Here is a 12,536-nt window from a genome sequence, read left to right as displayed (position 1 = left end):
GTGGGGAATTGAATATAGGTTGGGTAATGACTATAACATAACTGTAAATGTTTCTTCATGACTCTCCAAACCAGTGTTTAAAAAATATTTTGGCATCATTTCCTGGCCCCGGGGGTGGGGATTGTTTGGGTAGGGGTGGATAAATATTCAACTGTTACATCCTGATCAAATTCTGAACTCAATTGGTTTGAAAATAGATAAATATTTTTTTTATCACAAGGGGGGTACTTTTTATGCAGGGGGGGTACATTTTATGCAGGTATAAAAAGTATCCGGATACTTTTTGGTAGGGGGGTACTTTTTATGCATGACACCGGTGAAAACACACTATTCTCTTTCCCGTTACGATAATTATAGGAATATTCATGTAATATTAATCAATCACTTCTTATTGAAAAAGTCTCCAGAGCAACTATCTCATTTACAAGTATGTTGGTCACCTGAACAAGGGATGATGATAATTAATCAAACTGAATTACACAATGAGTAAGATTTAATCCCTCTATTAGTGGCAACAAAAACCAGCGGGGCTATATATCCTGTTTCTCTGTCATAATAACAGCCGAAAAATCAATACGGGACTGTAATAGTTTGATAATGGTCGTTTACTGATCACCATCTGTCTAATGGGGTGAACACTGGTCTGTGTCACAACCTATCTCCGTAAATCATTGTTCCTATTTTCTACACATTTCAGTGCACACTTTTAGACAGGCTAGGTCACACAGAAAATTGTCATGCTTTCTTCATATACAGAAGCTTGATGGCGTAATCCTTAATTTCCTTCCTGTACTACTGGGAAGCCAGTCCTGGCCATCTGGGGACGGGATAAAAGATTTCGTGACAAAATTGGTTCATTGCTTCTGTTTTCCATAAGTCTGCTCCAGAGGGTTAGTGTCTGTTGATATATAAATCGGCTACATCTTATCCCAATCTAATGACAGATATAGCTGTACTTTTGTCTAAGGTGATGGGGCCATAACCTGGGCATTAATGCACTCATATTATACAGGAATTTAGTTTATAACTTTCAGGAAGAATAAATACCTTTATTACTTTTTGAAAGAACGAGCAATTGAACCAAATGTCACTTACATAATTACATCCTAATTAACAATGCTATGACAATAACAACAGCACGAAGAGTGACATTTTACTTCCCTGAATAACAGTACCTTGTAGAATATCTAGACATATATATTGATTTTACTGATTGTACTTTAAAAACAGAATGATAAAGCTAAATGGCTATTTTATCTTGAGAAAATCATGAAATGGATGAAAATGGTCTTTTTTTTAAATTCTAACATTTAGTGGCAGGAAGGAAGATATAAATGAAGTCAGTGTATCAGAAGAGAAATGTCGATAGTAGACGGTCTCCGTATCTCAATTCTACCAGTACATAATGGACAAATGTTCCACGACTGGTCTCCACAGAGATTGATTTCCAGCATTTAACATTTGTCTGGTGAAAATAAAGCAGTTGCTTTTTGTCATATCAAACCTGTAACACAGGCTTTCTGATTGCGAATACAAACGTTTTTTTTGATTCTGAATAAACTTTTTCTGACTCCGAACACTGGGATTCAACTAATATAAACAAGAGTACCCATGGGCCTGCATCGCTCACCTGGTATAAATCTCACACTTGTAACCTTAAAAGTGATCTAAAATATCAGTATTTATGATTAAAATTCATTCAAAAGAACCTGTTATTTATTTTTAAAACATTTCACCCCTGTGATTGAAAGTCGAACAAAGTCATTATGTTGAACAAGTTTTATAGACTTTCATCTCAGGATGCAACTTGCAAAATATCAACATCCTGGGACCCATGGTTATTCAGAAGAGGTCGTTTAAAGATTTTAAACAAATTTGACCCCTGTGACCTTGAATATTAGTCAAAGTCATTCACTTTAACAAACATAGTAGTCCTTGATCCCAGCATGCTACTGACTAAATATTAACATCCTGAGCCTTTTGGTTATTCAGAACAAGTTGTTTAAATATTTTGAACATATTTGCTCCTTGTGACCTTGAATATAATTCAAGGTCATACATTTAAACAAACTTGGTAGCCCTTGATCCTAGTATGCTACTGACTAAATATCATCACCCTAGGCATTTTGGTTATTCAGAAGAAGTTGTTAAATATTTTTCACATATTTGACCCCTGTGACCTTGAATATGGGTGAAGGTCATTCATTTGAACAAACTTTGTAGCCCTTCATCTCAGCATGCTACTGGCCAAATATCATCACCCTGGGCATTTTGGTTATTGAGAAGAAGTTGTTTAAAGTTTTAAACATATTTGACCCCTGTGACCTTGAATATGGGTGAATGTCATTCATTTGAACAAATTTTGTAGCCCTTCATCTCAGCATGCTACTGACTAAATATTAACATCCTGAGCCTTTTGGTTATTCAGAACAAGTTGTTTAAATATTTTGAACATATTTGCTCCTTATGACCTTGAATATAATTCAAGGTCATACATTTAAACAAACTTGGTAGCCCTTGATCCTAGTATGCTACTGACTAAATATCATCACCCTAGGCATTTTGGTTATTCAGAAGAAGTTGTTAAATATTTTTCACATATTTGACCCCTGTGACCTTGAATATGGGTGAAGGTCATTCATTTGAACAAACTTTGTAGCCCTTCATCTCGGCATGCTACTGGCCAAATATCATCACCCTGGGCATTTTGGGTATTGAGAAGAAGTTGTTTAAAGGTTTTGAACATATTTGACCCCTGTGACCTTGAATATGGGTGAATGTCATTTACTTGAACAAACTTTGTAGCCCTCCATCCCAGCATGCTACTGGCCAATTATCATCACCCTGGGCATTTTGGTTATTGAGAAGAAGTTGTTTAAAGTTTTAAACATATTTGACCCCTGTGACCTTGAATATGGGTGAATGTCATTCATTTGAACAAACTTTGTAGCCCTTCATCTCAGCATGCTACTGACTAAATATTAACATCCTGAGGCTTTTGGTTATTCAGAACAAGTTGTTTAAATATTTTGAACATATTTGCTCCTTGTGACCTTGAATATAATTCAAGGTCATACATTTATACAAACTTGGTAACCCTTCAGGCATTTATTTTTAAACTTATCGTCTAATCATCTTAAAATGTTTGAGTTTTTGATGTTGTAGGTTCTCTGAGAACTTTTTGAATCCTAGCTCTATTTCATCATTTATAATTTTTATTTAATAAAAAGATAACTATGATTGGTTTGTGTTTTGTGCTTTACATCCTTTCAACATTTATGGTTTGATTTAAGAAGGAGACAGGTATGGCAATATTCTTGTAAACTATCCACCAAATACAACTTACCTCCAAAATGTGTAGGTCAGAAAACATAATTGCATATCTTCCGTATCTAGGTGTATCACCATATGAAATATCAGAAATTTAAAACTTCTGGATTCTAAGATAATCTCTGGAAACAAAAGTTTAGACGGATGGAAGAACACTGGGATTACTAAGGGGCATCTGCAACTCTGCTGCAAGATCCTAAGTTAAGGATCCCACTGGACTGTGGCTTTTGCTATATACAGTAGCCTCCCCTTAACTTCTGTTTAGATATAACTGTAGCCTGGGCACTTGGGTCAAAATCAAGCGGTTAGAGCAACGGTATTACAAAATGTACAATGTTATGTTCAGGGTTTGACCCAGGTCTAGCTCCACTGAATTTTGTTTACACTCAGTTCCACACTTCAATTCCCATAAAGTATCCGCTATCAATGGTATATTGTACGTTTGTAACAGTTCCACACTTCAATTCCTGTAAAATATCTGTTATATTATTTCATCTTTATTGTTTGTCATAAAAGTCCGCATAGTATGGTTTTCTTTTCAAAAATGATTAATCAAAGCTATAGTAATACCTGATAAAACAGTTTCCAATATTTAATTACCAGTACAGTTTTTGACAGTGGTACGTACGGGCATCCTTAAAAAATATTCTGTCTCAGTTTTTTCATATTTAATTTTTCTTGAAAAATTACATTACATTACAAGCCTTTTGATGCCTTATAAACACATTTTTGGAGATAAATCGTAACTTATAATAGATGTGACTTGAAGACTCCTGCTGTGGCATCAGAATCTGCTTGAAAGATAAGTGTGGCTCATATTAATTTAACCCTGGTTGGGACAGAAGAAAATTGTTTTATAATCCATTTGTTCACCAAATTTGCTTATTTTTAAAATACATATGCATTAAATATTTTTAAGTGGCATTAGCAGAAATATAAAAAAAAATGTACTTTATGACATATTAAGCTAACCAGACGGAGAGTGCATGTGATATGTAGAGTACACATGTACTTGTCACTTGCTGGTCAGTTTGGTCTGAATCACTCTTCATAGACATCTGTACTTTAGCCAGACAGCCTTAAGTGCACATTCCGATAAGCAAGATCAACGATAATAAAATTTCAAATAACAGCTTAGCTAGTTTGTTTCTGTCTGGTCACATCCACTGTTTTGTTCATATTAACAAAGGTAGATGGTGTCTTCAATGTGTTTCTGTGTGAAATCAAATTGTTGCCCAAAGAAGAACTGGATCTATGCGATTGGGTGTTGGTTTATTGACTGGGATAAATGATGATTCTGATTGTATTAGACTAAGCAGTGCACTTATACCACCAGGGTAGGCCTTAAAGTGCACGCTTTACCCTTCTGCCAGGATTTAGCTGCTTTCATTGAGACCTGACTTCTTGTCTGACTTAGCAGACACTTGGTACACTGCCAGATCTAAACAATTTTACCAAATACCCATTTATCTAAAATTAAATCTATACAGTTGAAATTAGATTTTTTTTATTTCAATTTTATTTTTTGAAGATTAGTTTGTAATAAATGATTTTGAATTATATAAATTGCATGTTAAAAGTGCACTTCTCTATCCCTTCAGAAACAGCATTCAAAAACGTGTAGTCAAGTACAAAAACAACTCAACAAAGATTCCTAGTGCTACAGTAATGGAAATGCAATTTTTCGTCTAGGTTTCACAGTTTTATGTTTAAGTGATCCTAATGATATACAATAACGTGATATACAGTCGAACTTCACTATCTCGAAGTCGACGGGGTCGTTGAAAAACTTTGAATTATCCGAGTATTCCAGTTAAGTGGGTTCATAAATTTGGTAAGAAATTTGCTGTTTGCACATAGCAGTTGCAATTGTTGATTTTATTAATAGCCAATGCTTGTAATCAATCAATGAATGATATACATAATCAATATAACAAATACAGGTATGTAATTTTACAATTAACATGCTTACAAAAAAAGTTTTTTTCCGAAAAATATACGTTCATTTAACGAAATTTCATGCTAGTCTACTCACAAAAGATGTTCATAAACACGGAGTGGTGAGATGTCGTACTTTTGTGTTTTATTTGTATCTAAGAATTAATCTAAACCAATATCTTACTTCGAAGTACCCTTTTTTTTTTTTACTTTTCAGGGTTCGAATTATCAGAGTTTTAATAACTAAGATAAAGAGGTTTGGCTGGGACCGGAGTAATATTTCGACATAAACGGGGTCTTCAAGTTAAAAGAGTTGGAGATAACGAGGTTAGACTGTATATATATTATTTACTCTCTATTTCTAATAGTTCCTGTGATCTTTCATTTCCATGTAATAATGTGTTAATCACAAATTCAAGTATCTAATGAAATATTTATTCATTCATAATGTAAGTCATATTTGGGAACAGTCACCTCAACAGTCACATGACCAGTCACCTCAACACTCGCATGACCAGTCAATTTACAAGTCATCTCAATGGTCATTACAAGTCACTTCAACAGTCACAAGACCAGTCACCTCAACACTCGCATGGCCAGTCACCTTAACAGTAGTAACATGACCAGTCACTTTACAAGACATCTCACTGGTCATTACAAGTCACTTCAACAGTCACCACAACAGTCACATGAACAATCACCTCAACAGTCACATGAACAATCACCTCAACAGTCACATGAACAATCACCTCAACAGTCACATGAAAAATCACCTCAACAGTCACATGAACAGTCACCTCAACAGTAGTAACATGACCAGTCACTTTACAAGACATCTCACTTGTCATTTCAAGTCAACTCAACAGTCACATTACTAGTCATCTCAAGTCACATGACCAGTCACCTCCACAACCACCAGACCAGTCACCTTACAGCTCACCTCACCAGGTACCTCTTAATTGACCAGTTATATAATCACACAGTCATGTGACCAGTCACCTTACAAGTCACCTCACCAGGTACCTCTTAATTGACCAGTTATATAATCACACAGTCACATGACCAGTCACCTTACAGGTCACCTCACCAGATACCTCTCAATCGACCAGTTACATAATCACACAGTCATGTGACCAGTCACCTTACAGCTCACCTCACCAGGTACCTCTCAATTGACCAGTTATATAATCACACAGTCACATGACCAGTCACCTTACAAGTCACCTCACCAGGTACCTCTCAATTGACCAGTTATATAATCACACAGTCATGTGACTAGTCACCTTACAGGTCACCTCACCAGGTACCTCTCAATTGACCAGTTATATAATCACACAGTCACATGACCAGTCACCTTACAGGTCACCTCACCAGGTACCTCTCAATTGACCAGTTATATAATCACACAGTCACATGACCAGTCACCTTACAGGTCACCTCACCAGGTACCTCTCAATTGACCAGTTATATAATCACACAGTCATGTGACCAGTCACCTTACAGGTCACCTCACCAGGTACCTCTCAATTGACCAGTTATATAATCACACAGTCATGTGACCAGTCACCTTACAGGTCACCTCACCAGGTACCTCTCAATTGACCAGTTATATAATCACACAGTCATGTGACCAGTCACCTTACAAGTCACCTCACCAGGTACCTCTCAATTGACCAGTTATATAATCACACAGTCATGTGACCAGTCACCTTACAGGTCACCTCACCAGGTACCTCTCAATTGACCAGTTATATAATCACACAGTCATGTGACCAGTCACCTTACAAGTCACCTCACCAGGTACCTCTCAATTGACCAGTTATATAATCACACAGTCATGTGACCAGTCACCTTACAAGTCACCTCACCAGGTACCTCTCAATTGACCAGTTATATAATCACACAGTCATGTGACCAGTCACCTTACAAGTCACCTCACCAGGTACCTCTCAATTGACCAGTTATATAATCACACAGTCATGTGACCAGTCACCTTACAGGTCACCTCACCAGGTACCTCTCAATCGACCAGTAATATAATCACACAGTCATGTGACCAGTCACCTTACAAGTCACCTCACCAGGTACCTCTCAATTGACCAGTTATATAATCACACAGTCATGTGACCAGTCACCTTACAAGTCACCTCACCAGGTACCTCTCAATTGACCAGTTATATAATCACACAGTCATGTGACCAGTCACCTTACAGGTCACCTCACCAGGTACCTCTCAATTGACCAGTTACATAATCACACAGTCACATGACCAGTCACCTTACAGCTCACCTCACCAGATACCTCTCAATTGACCAGTTACATAATCACACAGTCACATTACCAATCACCTTACAGCTCACCTCACCAGGTACCTCTCAATCGACCAGTTACATGATCAACCAGTGGGGGGGACCAATCAACTGGCCAGTTAACTCATCAGTCACAAGAACATTAGGCTAAACAAAATGGAGGGTAAAGAAAGCATAATGTTTGAAAAATAAAACCTGAAGCAGTACCATTGGATTCTCTTTGTCATCGGAGGTACGGTAGTCTAGTGGTAGGACGCCGGGCTCGTGACCGAAGGGGTTGCGGGTTCGAGTCACGGCATGGCACTGTGTTGTATCTTTGAGCAAGATACTTTACTCCGCTTGTTCCAGTCTACTCAGCTGTAAATGAGTACGTTGTTGGGCAGTGCTAGAATTGTAGAATGCTAGCTGTGAGTGCCGAAATGGCAGCATGGGCTGTATGCTCCTCAGGGAGTTGAGAAAGATATTGGCTAGTTGCAAAGGCCCTATAACTACGGATAATAATTTGTGAACCGCTTTGAGACAACATACAAACTAGGTTGTGATAAAGCTGTATATAAGAACCTTGAATCAAAATAGAATCTACCTCAAGGGCTTACAAAGATATCATCACAAAGAGTGCTTACAATATTGTCAATTTGTTCAATTCTCAGTTGTGTGATGGAAATTTTCATTTGTTATTAGTTCCCACACAATAAAGACAAGGTACACTGGACACAATATATAACTCAAATCTGGAGTTCATGACTGGTCTCTCTAACAAGACAAAAAATCTAGAGATCTTATTTCTGACAGGACTGGTCACCTGTGATCATTCATTTAAAATCCAATCTAGAGGTCATGTGTCTCAGAAAGCTGGTCAATAGAGGTCACTCATACAAACCACAAATCTAGAGATTGATTGTCTCAGATAGCTGGTCAACAGAGGTCACTCATACAAAACACAAATCTAGAGATTGATTGTCTCAGCTAGCTGGTCAACAGAGGTCACTCATACAAAACACAAACCTAGAGATCTTGTGTCTCAGATAGCTGGTCAACAGAGGTCACTCATAGAAAACACAAATCTATAGGTCTTGTGTCTCAGATAGCTGGTCAACAGAGGTCACTCATACAAAACACAAATCTAGAGGTATTGTGTCTCAGAAAGCTGGTCAGCAGAGGTCACTCATACAAAACACAAATCTAGAGGTATTGTGTCTCAGAAAGCTGGTCAACAGAGGTCACTCATACAAAACACAAGCCTAGAGATCTTGTGTCTCAGATAGCTGGTCAACAGAGGACACTCATACAAAACACAAATCTAGAGATCTTGTGTCTCAGATAGCTGGTCAACATAGGTCACTCATACAAAACACAAATCTAGAGATCTTGTGTCTCAGAAAGCTGGTCAACAGAGGTCACTCATACAAAAAACAAATCTAGAGATGGATTGTCTCAGATAGCTGGTCAACAGAGGTCACTCATACAAAACACAAAAGAGGTCACTCATACAAAAAACAAATCTAGAGATGTATTGTCTCAGATAGCTGGTCAACAGAGGGCACTCATACAAAACACAAATCTAGAGATCGATTGTCTCAGATAGCTAGTCAACAGAGGTCACTCATACAAAACACAAATCTAGAGATCTTGTGTCTCAGATAGCTGGTCAACATAGGTCACTCATACAAAACACAAATCTAGCGATCTTGTGTCTCAGAAAGCTGGTCAACAGAGGTCACTCAAACAAAACACAAATCTAGAGGTCTTGTGTCTCAGATAGCTGGTCAACAGAGATCACTCAAACAAAACACAAATCTAAAGATTGATTGTCTCAGATAGCTGGTCAACAGAGGTCACTCATACAAAACACAAATCTAGAGGTCTTATGTCTCAGATAGCTGGTCAACAGAGGTCACTCATACAAAACACAAATCTGAAGGTCTTGAGTCTCAGATAGCTGGTCAACAGAGGTCACTCATACAAAACACAAATCTAAAGGTCTTGTGTCTCAGATAGCTGGTCAACAGAGGTCACTCATACAAAACACAAATCTAGAGATTGATTGTCTCAGATAGCTGGTCAACAGAGGTCACTCATATAAAACACAAATCTAGAGGTCATGTGTCTCAGATAGCTGGTCAACAGAGGTCACTCATACAAGCACAAATCTAGAGGTCTTGTGTCTCAGATAGCTGGTCAACAGAGGTCACTCCTACAAAACACAAACCTAGAGGTATTGTGTCTCAGATAGCTGGTCAACAGAGGTCACTCATACAAAACACAAATCTAGAGGTCTTGTGCCTCATATAGCTGGTCAACAGAGGTCAATCATACAAAACACAAATCTAGAGATCTAGTGTCTCAGATAGCTGGTCAACAGAGGTCAATCATACAAAACACAAATCTAGAGATTGATTGTCTCAGATAGCTGGTCAACAGAGGTCACTCCTACAGAACACAAACCTAGAGGTATTGTGTCTCAGACAGCTGGTCAACAGAGGTCACTCATACAAAACACAAATCTAGAGGATATGTGTCTCAGATAGCTGGTCAACAGAGGTCACTCATACAAAACACAAATCTAGAGGTCTTGTGTCTCAGATAGCTGGTCAACAGAGATCACTCAAACAAAACACAAATCTAAAGATTGATTGTCTCAGATAGCGGGTCAACAGAGGTCACTCATACAAAACACAAATCCAGAGATCGATTGTCTCAGATAGCTAGTCAACAGAGGACACTCATACAAAACACAAATCTAGAGGTCTTGTGCCTAATATAGCTGGTCAACAGAGGTCAATCATACAAAACACAAATCTAGAGATCTTGTGTCTAAGATAGCTGGTCAACAGAGGTCACACATACAAAACACAAATCTAAAGATTGATTGTCTCAGATAGCTGGGCAACAGAGGTCACTCATACAAAACACAAATCTAGAGGATATGTGTCTCAGATAGCTGGTCAACAGAGGTCACTCATACAAAACACAAATCTAGAGATCTTGTGTCTCAGATAGCTGGTCAACAGAGGTCACACATACAAAACACAAATCTAAAGATTGATTGTCTCAGATAGCTGGGCAACAGAGGTCACTCATACAAAACACAAATCTAGAGATCTTGTGTCTAAGATAGCTGGTCAACAGAGGTCACACATACAAAACACAAATCTAGAGGTCTTGTGTCTCAGATAGCTGGTCAACAGAGGTCAATCATACAAAACACAAATCTAGAGATCTTGTGTCTCAGATAGCTGGTCAACAGAGGTCACACATACAAAACACAAATCTAAAGATTGATTGTCTCAGATAGCTGGTCAACAGAGGTCACTCATACAAAACACATATCTAGAGATCGATTGTCTCAGACAGCTGGTCAACAGAGGTCACTCATACAAAACATATATCTAGAGATCGATTGTCTTAGATAGCTGGTCAACAGAGGTCACTCATACAAAACACAAATCTAGAGGTCTTGCGTCTCAGATAGCTGGTCAACAGAGGTCACACATACAAAACACAAATCTAAAGATTGATTGTCTCAGATAGCGGGTCAACAGAGGTCACTCATACAAAAAACAAATGTAGATGTCTTGTGTCTCACATACCTGGTCAATAGAGGTCCCTCATACAAAACACAAATCTAGAGGTCGTGTGTCTCAGATAGCTGGTCAATAGAGGTCACTCATACAAAACACAAAACTAGAGGTCTTGTGTCTCAGATAGCTGGTCTACAGAGGTCACTCATACAAAACACATCTCTAGAGATCGATTGTCTCAGACAGCTGGTCACCAGAGGTCACTCATACAAAACACAAATGTAGAGGTCTTGTGTCTCACATACCTGGTCAATAGAGGCTCAGATAGCTGGTCAACAGAGGTCATTCATACAAAACACAAATCTAGAGATCGGTTGTCTCAGATAGCTGGGCAACAGAGGTCACTCATACAAAACATATATCTCAGATAGCTGGTCAACAGAGGTCACTCATACAAAACACAAATGTAGATGTCTTGTGTCTCACATACCTGGTCAATAGAGGTCACTCATACAAAACACAAATCTAGAGGTCTTGTGTCTCAGATAGCTGGTCAACAGAGGTCACTCATACAAAACACAAATCTGGAGATCGATTGTCTCAGACAGCTAGTCAACAGAGGTTATTCATCTAAAACACATATCTAGAAGTCCTATCTCTCAGACAGCTGTTCAATAGAGGTCACTCATACAAAATACAAATCTAGAGGTCTTGTATCTTAAGAGAGCTGGTCACCAGTGGTCACTCATACCTCACACATATCTAAATGCCTCAGAAAGATGGTCACTAGAAATAGGACTTTATGATAGAAGGTAAGTTTAAGGGACAATTTAGTTAAGTAAGCTTTTTATAGTCTTGTCACAAAATTCTTCATGAAAATACTCCTTAGGAACAATTCATGCCAAAAATTTATAATAGACAATGTTTTCTTTGTGTTCTTAACCATATGTTGTAGCGGCAGCTGTCGGTGAACTTCAAACTAACAAATATGTCTTTACAGCCGGGGAGAGGTCAATTGTCGCTTTATTCACCTAACTTCTTTGGAATACAAGTACAGGCATTTAATCTAAATCAATCTTCGAAACAACATCTCAAAAATATTTACAAATGAGTAATTCATTTTATGTTTAAACCTACATATATTGTACTTTCTGCGGTTTGAAATTCTCCCTACGGTACCCCCTTGCATGCATACTCTAATTAAACCTGTTTCTTTTTCAAATCCAACTGTGAACAGAATTATCTCATTGGATTTATATATTATGATGCTTATATTTCTTGCTTGCGATGTATTGTGTAAATTCAAAGCAACAAGAATGTGTTATGTGGCAAATGAGACTCGCTGACACTGTGTTGTTGGTCAACATCTTGTAACTGTACGTGTTAACTTCTCACTGAAAGGCAGCGATATTGCGCTATTGAAGTCGTAGCTATATTT

The 12,536-nt window shown here is 37.9% G+C and overlaps 1 protein-coding gene across 2 annotated transcripts in view; it reads right to left on the bottom strand.

The window, feature by feature from the left end:
• The window catches only part of LOC110461530 (patched domain-containing protein 3-like), an 86,159-nt gene that overhangs the window by 61,848 nt on the left and 11,775 nt on the right, over nt 1-12,536 (bottom strand). The gene's annotated exons all lie outside the window — the stretch shown is intronic.

The sequence above is a fragment of the Mizuhopecten yessoensis genome, unplaced genomic scaffold (genome assembly GCF_002113885.1).
Source record: "Mizuhopecten yessoensis strain PY_sf001 unplaced genomic scaffold, ASM211388v2 scaffold10635, whole genome shotgun sequence".
Lineage (NCBI taxonomy): Eukaryota > Metazoa > Mollusca > Bivalvia > Pectinida > Pectinidae > Mizuhopecten > Mizuhopecten yessoensis.
Note: the sequence above shows the minus strand (reverse complement) of the source record. Positions and strands in the feature narration are given on the sequence as shown.